Source organism: Electrona antarctica (genome assembly GCF_951216825.1).
Source record: "Electrona antarctica genome assembly, chromosome: 15".
Lineage (NCBI taxonomy): Eukaryota > Metazoa > Chordata > Actinopteri > Myctophiformes > Myctophidae > Electrona > Electrona antarctica.
This window is the reverse complement of record NC_136796.1, coordinates 41,344,600-41,357,176: the sequence shown is the minus strand read 5'-3', so window position 1 is coordinate 41,357,176 and position 12,577 is coordinate 41,344,600.

Below are 12,577 nucleotides of genomic sequence, written 5' to 3'. Positions count from 1 at the left end.
AAGTCATGTTCCAGTGCTAACCTTTTCAAAGGATTAAGGTTGATAAATGGCAACATGATCAATCATGTTGATTACTGGGAATGTGATTTTATGATGGGCGTGTGGTGGTCTGCCCACAAAATAAATGTTTTATGAGGCAAACGGTATGCTCAAAATCAGCAGCTTTTAATAGTCACACAAGTTTTAGGTTTAAAGGGATATTTCACTTTCAAAAAAACTTTTGGTCATTTTATTGTCTACTCATGCTTATGTGAACACCCCCAAGACAGTTTTGAAGTCGCCCCCTTCCTATACAAACCCATTGTAACTTCAACCTCCATTTTAACCATGATAGATTCATCTAAAACACCCGTCATTTTTTCTGGTGACTGATATTGTCCTTCTAATACGTGAGGGGCCGTGTTTTTTCATTCACTGTTTTCCTTTATTTTTTATATATTGTTTTGGATTCTTTAGTTTCCTTTGTCTTCCAGGGGGTTCCTCATTCTTTTCCAAAAACATTTTTTAAAAATAAATGATTTTTTTTTATTAAAACACCACGGCCCCTCAGTCACCAGAAATAAGGACGGGTGTTTTCCATGAATCTATCACGGTTAAAATGGATTAAAATGGATTTTTTATAATGGGTTTGTATAGGAAGGGGCGTGTAGTGTTGTTTTCATCGACTAAAACTATGACGAAAATGTTCATCGACTACCTTTTTTCACCGACGAAAACTACATTAAAACTAAATGAAAACCAAGCCATGATGACTAAAATTATGACTAAATAAACTGTTGATTTTGTCAACAAATAAAAACTAGACTAAAATGTCAGGAAGGGACTAGTGGACAAGAGATCCAGTACGAGTCATTTTACACTTGGTTGCAAGTTGGTTGCAAGTTACAAGCTGCGACGCGTTGTCACCGTCTCCACACCTGAGCGCAAAAAGGTCTTAAGTTGCGCACTTCTTAAGCTGCGCGCAGCTTAAATTCTGAGTTTTTAGACAGCTGGTGGATGGAAAAGAAGCTCCACCTCCGCCGAAGACTTGAGCGGAGGAGAGCGTTTCCGGGAATCTGGCCGTCGCGCAAGAATTCAGCGAAGGTGGAGCTTAATTTCCATCCACCAGCTGTCTAAAAACTCAAGCTTTAAGCTGCGCGCAGCCGAGAACGCGCGCAGCTCTTTTGACCGTGTGGCAGCACCTTCTGAGCTTGTAGATCTCAGTCGACGGAATCAAGGCCCGCCAAAATACATTTTAGTAGACTAAATCAACTGTAGATTTAGTCGACTAAAATCTTATGATATTTAGTCGACTAAAACTAGACTAACACTAAAACATTCCAGGTGACTAAAATGTGACTGAAACTAAATTAAAACTATTTAAGGGACTATGACTAAAACTAAAATAGAAATGTGCTGCCAAAAACAACACTGGGGGGCGGGGCAGCTAAAATTAATATCAAATATCTAAATACTGAATCGAGCAACTTGGTGTTTACATAAGACTGAGTAGACAATGAAATGACAAAAAAAAAAGTTTAAAACTGAAATATCCCTTTAACCTTGCAGAACTTCTAGACTCTAGTTCCTTCAATAGTGTTTACTCTGCATACCCTGAGTTCCGGTGGTCGCTCAAAGAGGGTTAGAAAAGTCTTCATATTTCCCATGATCAAAAATGTCACATAATGGAAATGCATGGATACAAGGAAAATTAATGGGGTCACCTTTGGCCTTCTCTAAACAAGAAAAACAAAATTATTATGAATAATATTACTATTAATAACTATTGTACTAATTCCTTGATTGATTGATTGATTGAAGTATTTATTAACAGTTTGCAGAATTACATTTCAAGCACAACTCAATACAAAAACTGTGTGTGGACGACCCTTAAGCACATTACACTTGTTTACAAGAGGGTCCGGTCCACCAATTCATCAAAACATTTAGAGACGTACAAATATACACTTCTATTTAGCCAGAGAACAGATCAGGAATTCATCATAAAGGAGGTAAAAAGGGAAAAGAACATATAGCCTACAGTGAGGGGGAAAAAAGGGTTGGTGTGGGGTGAGAAGAAGATTCAAAGAAATGAATACTTTGAATCTGAATTTAGTTTGACTATAGACTTACTATATCTTATGAACACGGGCATCAAGGCAGCAATTAAAACCACCATCACCACCACCATCACCACAATCGGGGATCTAGCGAGAATGGTTACATCCATGGAACTAGAAAATGTGCATTGAGAAACGCATCAAATAGATTTGATTAAACTACAAACACTTTGCATATGTGTGGGCTACATTTACCAACACACAGGATGTGGTGCAACTATTGCTGGCGCTTTTAGGGAGAAGACCAATGCAGGCACACATTTTACATGTTAGAGGAAATGGGGGTACTTGGGCAGTGGATGTATCATTGGGGTCTTTAATCACAGATATTTAATTTAATTATATTTATCATGACACTGCCAGAAGGCTCACCAGTGAATTATCTACCATTCCACAATCCGCCCCACTCTCGTGGGGGTCCTTGAAACGTTTGAGAACCACTGGTATAATTTATATGATTTTTGTTCATATGTTGCTGATTTGCCGTGAACGATGAGGTTTGCACAACGCAGCATGAATTAACTCACAACATCAGCAACAGACTGACTAACAATGGGCCATATCGGCTGGCTTGAAACAGCCTGCTCGGCAGCTCAAAAACAAGGTTATGTGTTTCTCAAGCAACTTGATGCAACCACATGCATGTGGGTTTTGGTTTGTCTCCTAGCAATATATGGGCGGTGCTGGACACTATGGGCAGTATTATGCGTACCAGGTCTTATTACTTAACTTAAGACCTGGAGGCGTGGTCAATGCTGTTTGGCCACTCAGAATAGCCAAATGGCATTGATCACGCCTCCAGGTCTTAAGTTAAGTCATAAGACCTGGTACTTAAGACACGCATAATACTGCCCTATGTGTTGTATACACTGACACCACGCTAGACAGGAACGCCCAAAAACGTCACATCCGGGGTAAGAATTTACCCCGGAATTTTCTATAGCTGCCAATGCAACTTGGTCCAATCCTTAATCACATACGGACAAACATCTATGCAGATGCTATCTAACTTGCGGAGGTAGCGTGCCTTGTCCACGGGCAACAGATCTTTCAACGTATGGCATTGCAAATACGTTTGATAATCGCTACTCTGCTCAATATTGTTTTGAAAATGCCGCAAATTGCATTGCAGTGAACGAGCGAAAATCACAACTTCCCCCGTTTGTGGGCGGAGTCACAGTTTGAGGCGCTGTTTACGCGGCGTGGTGTCAGTGTATTGGGCTGTGAACAGATTCTCAGTCACACCACTGGCTACTGAAGAAGGTAAACACTAATAGTATTTCAGTTTGGACTCAAGTTGAAATCTATTTAAATATTTGCAAATCAAGTTAACGTGGGTTACGTAATTTACTTGAGTATTTCCATTTTTCAATACTTTTTGTCTACAATATCGCAAATATTGTACTTTACTACCGTACAATTATTTGAAAACTTTATAGAAGTTACTTTGTAGATTTAGATTAATATTACAAAACATACATTAACCAATTAAGCCCTATTAAACACAATTTTGACATTTTGAAAACTAGCCCTGACTTGTGGCACATTTTGCATAATGAGTACATCATATCATTAATATAAACGTATTAATGGAGCTTGCCTGTTTGCGTAAGGATGGGTGATGAAATGATATTGCCATTATTATTTCACCCTTACAGCCCTTTCAAGCAGTAGAATGCAAATTGTATGATCAACCAACACACTTTAAATCTGGTACAAGGCCTTTTTTACATAATGGCGAAAGGTTATGCTATTATAAATCATCCTAAGGCAAATCCTATTGACCTGTGTCCTACTTACTGTCCCCCTCCAGTGATTCCAGCTGCGGTTGAGGTTGTGGGTGAGGTGGAAAGTGTGCAAGCGGTTTGTGGTTGTGTCCCTGAAAAGATTCAGTATGAAAAAAGGTCAACAGCCTGGTTTTCATCAAAGCTGAGTAGTTTACCCAAAAAATACTAATTTTCTATTATAGACCCCACGGAGCCTTGACTTCAGGGAGATTTTTTTTGTTTTTGTCGCAATCCTATACAGTATAAGTCAATAATTTGATGACCGGAGACATTAGTATCTTTCCGCTGGTCATCAAATTATTGGCTTAGGAATGTAACAAAAGATCTCCATGAATTTGAGTCTTCATGGTAACTACTTTAACCTGGATTTCAGTTGGCTCTGTAAGTTCTTTTCACCAAAAATGGCTGATATACAAGCTCACAATGTGTCGCCTTTGTGAGCTTAATGTAGATCGTCTATTTTTAGCAAATGTTCACCTCAGAATATGGATGCTGGGGTTTAAGTGCTCGATGAAAGATGAAAGGATTCGAATCTTACTCATCGTCGTGGTGGTTGTTGCAGTTGTGGCTGGTTCTTTGACAGTGATGTGCACTGGCATCTGTAAGGGCCGATTCATACTCCTATTTTAGAGCCGAATAAAAGTCGGTTCGGCTCTGTAGAGCCTACAATGTGACGTCATTTGAGGTTCGGGGGGGCGGGTACCGTCCTAAAGTCGGCTTTTCGGTGCTACTGAAAATTTCTGACGAGCCGAAATCATTTCGGCACTACAGCGCCGAAACAGCGGTAAAATAGGAGTATGCATCGGCCCTAAGCCTTGTCCTTTTTCACACCAGTACCAACCAGTGCTCTCCATCCTCAGTGCACTCATTGTCACAACAAACATATTAGGAACACTGTCGATAGTCACTGATGTTTGATTCATAATGCCTGATGCTTCCTTTATACCACTTTGATTGTCCATGTTTTTTAGTACAGATGACAGTCACATTCTCTTCTGTAAATCCTGTTTTCTTCTGATGGTCCACATAGAGCACATCATTACCTTCTCCAACTAAAAAAATAAAAACAAACTAAGTACAGCAAAGTTCGGTGTTTATTATTAACCAAATAAACACAATGTTAATACATTAATTAATGGTATATAATTCAAATTTCACACCCCTGTCTGTTACGCTTAATTTGTCCTCATGTCTGGAACTGAATTGTGTTGCATCATGGATATAGAAGTCATCTCTACAGCAGAGACTCTCATAGTGCACGCACGCACACACGCACGCACGCACGCACGCACGCACGCACGCACGCACGCACACACACACACAGTACACACACAGTACACACACACAGTACTCATAGACTTTAATTAAACATGATAATAGGGTCTCTTACTTTTGTTGACAGACAGCTGAAATCCTTTCTTAATATCTCCTCCCGTGGGATCTTTCACAGCACAGAAGTACCGTCCAGTGTCTTTCTGAGTTAGATTGTTAATGGTCACAGTGAAGATGTTGCTGTTGACGTCATCAGAGATTATAAACCTATTAGAGCTACTTGATTTGTTTGTAGACGCTAGATGGGAACAAGGTTAAACGGCTGTTAACGTATTTCACGTTGTCTTGGTATATGGGATCGTAGAAGCATGGGACAGAGATGGAACCTCCTGTCCTCACTGAGATTTGTTTCACTGTTGTTATACTGTAAATTCCTTCAAAGCAAACAGAAGTGATGAGTGATATGCTTTTACAATTGATGTATTTAGGTCTGCCTAAAATAGCATAATAAAGCAGCACTGTAACTTTCCTCTTCTACCCCTGCTTGCTCAGAGGATAGCTATAATCTTGACTTTGTGTCAGATGAGATGTCTAGGTGAGACATGACCGTTGACAATAAAAGAGCAGGGAGACAAAACCACCCCAATTGTATAAGTTATATTGTATTAACATACTCTACCATACAGTTTGGGCAAAATGACACTTTAATCAGTTAACACCTTGGAGGCCCGGGGCGGAGTTCTCCGTCCAAGTTCAAGGTCATGGTCAAGTGCCCAAACCGGAGATTGATAAATAGGACGGAGATTAATAATAACAAAACCGTTCGCATCGCTCTAGAGCCTTGGAGCGCTTGTTGCCCATTCCGATGACGTGTCAAAAAGTGACATGTCATCGAAAATGTCCCCTGCCTGTTTAGCTGACGAAAACAAAAATCTTAAAACGATCATAACTCCCGATCTAAATCATCCCGTCTAATTCTGAAAAAAGATCCTGTGTTTGACGGCCTTCCGCGGTCCAGTCGCTAGTCGCGAATCGCGATAGATTTATTATTACCTCCCGTTGTTGTCGATCGACTCTAGAGTGGTGTGGCTATTGTTAGCTGCTACACAGACATGCACACCAGCTTCCGGTGCGCCGGTAAAAGTGGTCCGTGCGCTATAAATGATGGGCACATGGATGAAATGGATTAAATAGTTCCGGGCCTCCAAGGTGTTAAAAGGGTATTTCATTTTTTTTATTAAAAAATCTGTGGTGGATTTTAGACACCCTCAAATTACATTACCCACAGAAATGCATCTCAATACATAATATCTCTGCTGTCGGGAAGAACTCTAACTCTAAAATGTTCATTTTTCAGGAAATGAAAAATAAACATTTTTCAGGAAATGAAGAAAACCTTATATTTTGAAAACAAAGCTGGTGTTGTGACTTTATATATTGTCAGTTACTTCCATGAGACGGGGAGAGGTGCTGGAGTTAGTTGCTTTAGCAGACAGTTTGAGGGTCCAATGGAGTTAAGAGGTTTTGTCCTAAGCACTTTTTACTACTTTCCGTTGGTTCAATATTTTCGAAACAACACACAGACGTAAAGGGTGTTCAATAGCACTGATTTATGCAGAATGGAGTTACAGTAGGTGGTTTCCTCCCGACAGCAACGAATAGTATATAACACCCTTAACTTACCATTATGTCCAAGGAGGTTGAGGAGAAGAATATAGTGGAAAGCCATGCTATGCTGCATCAAAGTGAGTCAAATGAGACACTCTAGTCTGGATAGAGGAAAACTTGATCACATTAGATCCAAATCTAGACAGACTCTTAAGCCGCGTTCACACCAAGGAAGCTAGAAGCAGCTTCTTGCTTCGTGGTCCCATGTTATCTCTATGCAGACCAGCTTTTTCGTTTTGAAGCTTGGAATGAACAGCTTTTTTTGCGTGCTTGGAGTCAGCGTGTAGTCATTGTTTACCCTTAGTTCCTGTCATAAAATTTGCTGTAGGATTTATTAACCGTGCCAGATAGCCATGGTGGCATGTGTTGACTACGGGTCCGTTTTCCAGTTCAACATTAACCAGACCCTATAATTAGTTGAAATCCAAATAAATCTAAACTTCGTAATGCATTTTATTCGCTTGTTGAATAAAAACTAAATAATGTTATATGGGCTGGATGTAGTCAGTATTTTGTAAAATACTAGGTCTACACTTTTAAATCAAGTAATTCAACACAGAGATATAATCCTAATCCTACTTTTTGACTGCAGGACTTTTACTTAATACAAAATATTTTAGCACTGTTCAGTAAATCGGTAAGCAGTGATTACCACTATGCATAGTCTGTGTCTAGCTGCGAGGACTGAATGCCTCCCATGTCTTTATGATCAGAGCTACAGTAATATATATATATATGTGTGCATGTCGAGGATGGATTTTAGGTCCCTGCACACAGAGCGCGTTTTTCAGTGGTGTTTCTCCATCGGTTTTCCGAAAAATGCGTCCAGTGTGCAACCACCTTAATTGTTTTATTGCAGTACAAATACATAGATAAATAAATCAGTCCCCTCAGTTACACAAATCAAACTTTTCTGTGGCTCCAAGTCTTCCCTGTGATACTGTATATTAGCCTACTGCAGATTTGTGGAGAGTGGAGACTGATGAAGAGGAAGATATGTGGAGAACTACTGTGTCAAAACTCAAGAATTAAATGCTGGTAAATCCCCATCTCAATCACTAAAGCAGTAACATGAGCAGTGACTGTTTGAGGTGCGCTAGCCACTCATATGCCCAGCTTTGAGGGTTTGTGTGCATTGGCTAATTGGCTGATCCCCCCCCCTCCCCCCATTGCGATGATTTGATTGGCTGAGCAAAGTACATATTGAGGCCAAAAGTGAGGGCAGAAAAGTGAAGACGCCATGATGTGATTGGCTGGAATGCATTTGTGATGATTTGATTCGCTGAGCACAGAATGTGATGTATGATGACGTACTGTATGGTGATAAGAGCGCCTCTCACGTCACGAGTGGGATTTTTTATTTCAAGGACTGCCAATTCTATGCATTAGGCCACCGGACACCCATTTGTTACCACTTTTCTCTCTGGGACTGGGACCCTAATATACACTATCACGCTGCAGTGTGTCTACATATTATGTGGTGGGTTTATTTCCCTTCCGAGCTGTATACCTTTATTGGCTCCCACAATGTCAGTTTGCTAACCACAGACCTTGGCCACAGGTCACAGACAACATCTGTGGTCTACACAAAAAACGTGTCTATAGACGCGGTCCAGAGTCTTTTCCTGCTGTGCTGTGAGCATCCACGCCTCTGAGATATTCAGCACCACTGACTCCAGTGTACCTTCAAACTAATTTACTTGAGGTTATATCGCCCATGTCATGTCAGATTTCAACACCCTTGTGATGAGGCAAGCGTGCCCCCCTCAAGGGCCCCTGGGGGTCCCTGCATGGACCCCACTTTGAGAACTATACTTGAAATGATAGGGAAATGTTAAAGAATGGCTTCATTATGTAGCCTAGTGCAGTGGTTCCCAACCACTGGTACTAGTACCACTGGTGGTACTTGAGCCCCCCTCTGGTACACAGAGGAGTCGCCACCAAAAAAAGACAAAAGTGGAATGAAATGTTTATATTAAAGGAGCATTCAGTGATTTGGGTGATTTGGAAAAAAAACGGTCCGCCCCGGTAACAAGATGTGCACATGCACGCACTACAGTGGGGGGGGGGGGGGGGGGGGACGACAACAGACCAACAGCACGTGCACCAAGGCCCACCCCATTCGATCATGATTGGAGGAAGGCCCCTCTCATCCTGATTGGATGAAAGCTTTGCCACCCAAAGCCCAAACCGACACTAGGGTTTCTTTACTCCAGGGGCTCACTGGGGACAGGGAGGAACTCCTTATATGGTCAGCACACTTTATAGTAGGGAGGATTATCCAAAAAATAAGAAAAAATAAGTGATATTTGAATTAAGTGAAATCACTGAATATACCTTTAATACAGCAATGACCAAGCAATTGGTTGAAACAGGCTCTCCAGCCGTGCTGAAATGAGCATGACAGCACACCTAGCCGTTAATAGAAGATTTGAGAACGGATTAATCACATTAGAAAAATGTTAGTTGTGCTGATTAGACAGAGTTTTGTCAGAATTTAACAAAAAGGGCAGGTATTCTCTCCTGTATTTTAACATCAGTTAATATGGTGGTACTTGGAGAGACAAATATTTTCTGAGGTGGTACGACAAGGTTGGGAACCAATGGCATAGTGTATAAGGAGGAATTATGTATGTATAAGTATAGCATGGCTTGGTCGTCTCAGGCTGGCACTGGTACTATACTGGAAGGTGGAAGCTGATGGTAGGCATTCTGATGGTAGGTGTTGATGCACTCCACCCCAGCAATTCATCTAGCAGGGGTAGAAGCACATTGAAACAGGGTTCTGGGCTGATACAGACAATAAGGAGTGGCTTACTTGTCACTCCTCGGTCACTCCTCTGTCTGTCTGTCTGTCTGTCTGTCTGTCTGTCTGTCTGTCTTTCTTTCTTGGCTGGGACTGTTTGAAGCCTTGCTATTTATTGGTCAATTTTCACGATTCATTAATGATGCCTGATTGATTGGCTCCATGATTGCACCCGTCTTCACTTATGTTCATACATGCCATGACTATTTTGGTTTGTCATTTCACTCTCCACGTGTTCTAAAGAAGGTATTGTTACCAAAAGCACAACAAATAAACCATTGTTGTTTGCAGTACTGTGTTGTATTGAGTTTATTTCTTTGATGAAATAGAAATAGAATAAAATAAAATAGCCTAAAACAGACAACATTAACAGAATAATAGAGTAGATACCATATACAAGTAGGCCTACGACAAGTCCAGTGTATTGATATGTTTATTGTCCAGACTGACTTCATTCTACAGTAGAATACAGTGCAGTCTAGGCTGATGACAGATAAAGGAGTTAATGAGTTAATAAGATTAAGACAGGTTATAAGAGGATTCTTTCCCTTCCCCCTCTCTGTCTCCCCATCTCTTTCAATCTCTCTCTCTCTCTCTCTCTCTCTCTTTCTTTCTTACTCTTTCTTTCTCCACTTTCTGTCATTTTTTGCTACCTTTAAAACTCACCTTTCTACAAAACACGCATGTTCAGTGGTCTGGGGAAGGCAGTGACCCCCCTCTTGTGGTCACCTTGCGGTACTGCATAGAGCACTTCTTTGTACTGTTGTCCAACAACAGCAGTATAATCAAAAAATGAATAATTATCACGTATCACATCACATGTGATTGATTGATTGATTGAAGAATTTATTAACAGTTTGCAGAATTACAGTACATTTCAAGCACAAACTCAATACTGTGATGATGTGATCATAGGTTATATAATTACATTGTGAGTTTCATAACTGATATTTATTTGAGCCACTGGCAGATATTTTATAAAACACATTATTTTTTGCCTTTTTATTTTTTTTAATTTTTTTTTATGGAGGGACAGACAGTAGGCTGACAGGAAATGGGGAGAGAGATGGGGGGATGACATGCAGTGAAGGCCGTCGGGATCGGGAGTCGAACCCGCGGCACACTGCCAGACTGGATTACCAGCCAAGGTGCCTGGACCATAAAACACATTATTGCAATTTAAATACAGGCTACATAACATAACGTATATCGACCATCCTACCAGCTTTAGTCAAATCACAATATTGTCTTTACAAGTTAGCTATACCACTTCATATAACGTGATAAATGATGTAAGAAGTAAGAACTGAGAGGGGCGAGAGACTATAGCAGCTGACAAGCACTCCCGCACGCACGCGCGCGCGCGCGCACACACACACACACACACACACACACACACACACACACACACCCACACACTACAGGACACAGATGGTGAGGCAAGCTCATCTCTTCTCGGCCCTGTAAAGCCGCCGTCAGAATTGGAAGGAGTAGAAGCCACACGTTTATTTACACTAGGATCACAGCGATGGCGGTGTATAGGCGGCAGGCCTACTATAAAACATATACTACCAGGAAAACATTACGTAATAGGTTTTTTTAGTGTGAGACTCGGAATAGCTGAAGATTCACGTAATAGGTGAATGCGCCATTAGACCGTGAAACAGGCACGTGGTTTATATAGGCCAGATAAGAAAATTGTAGCCTACATTTCGATGGTTTGACGATCACGAAACACGTCAAATACTGTAACCAAACAAACACCGTCAACAAACTATACAAGTTTTTATTTATTTACCAAGATTAAACATGATCTCTCGAGCGTCCCCGTTCTATGCGTACTAGTTCTGTGTGTGGAGGAACCCCCTCCGTTGCCGTTAAGTTCCCATTGCCTGGTGGGACAGTCCCCCTGTGATTGGCCAGCTGGTTGTAGTGGAGACAACATTGCCCAAATCATAGGAGCATGCAATCATCTGAGTCCATCTTTGCTTCAGTCTCTGACTTTAGGCTTACTTTAAAAGTGGGGGGTGTAAGAGCCAAGAGCTAAACAATTGTCACATAATATATATATATATATATATATATTTTTTTACATATTTTAACACATCATTGTCTAATCTGTAGTCTAATCTAAACAAAGTTTGATTTGACTACAGTAAAGGGAAAACATATAAAACTATATATACATGTATGGTTCAAGTTTTTATGATTTGCAAATCGCTTTATTAAGGCAAACCACCTATCGTCAAAACACACCATGTTGTTGTGTCCTTGGCAGTTTGCTACTTAAAACAGCCAATCTCTTATGCCGTCCGTTCGGCCCATGGGACTCTGCTGCTTGACTGCGTGGCTCAGGGACAGACAGCCATTTTATGTCCGCACACTCTCCTGTGTATCCTCTACGGCTGCAGCGATTCAAATGGAAGAAGACACTATGGAGAAGCATTGTGTTCTGGACAGGAACATTTACACAACAATATTTTACTTCAATATTTTACACAGTACTACTGTGTGTGTGTGTGTGTGTGTGTGTGTGTGTGTGTGAGACATTCCCGCGCGCGCACGAGCAAGTGCTGCACACACGCACACACACACGCACGCACAGACAGACAGGGGGAGTGCAGCAATGGCAGCATACACTAGATCCTAGCAGGGTACAAAGCCATTGGGTCAAGGTTGAGTAAGGTTGTATAAGGTTGAGGGATCAATATTTTTAGTAACAGTGTTACAGCTCAATTTGTGACCCTGTCAAATTATGTGGTGCAGGTTACGGCTGTCTGACAGTTTCTGTTTCTGTTTATTTGTAGGCTAAATCAGGTCACACACATCCCAGTGGCTATTATCGACCATGGTATAAAAACGGTGGGGGGGCTAACTCACAACCACAAACTAAACACAACTGCAAATCAGTCGCAGAATTCAATAGTTCACCAATTGCAGACTCA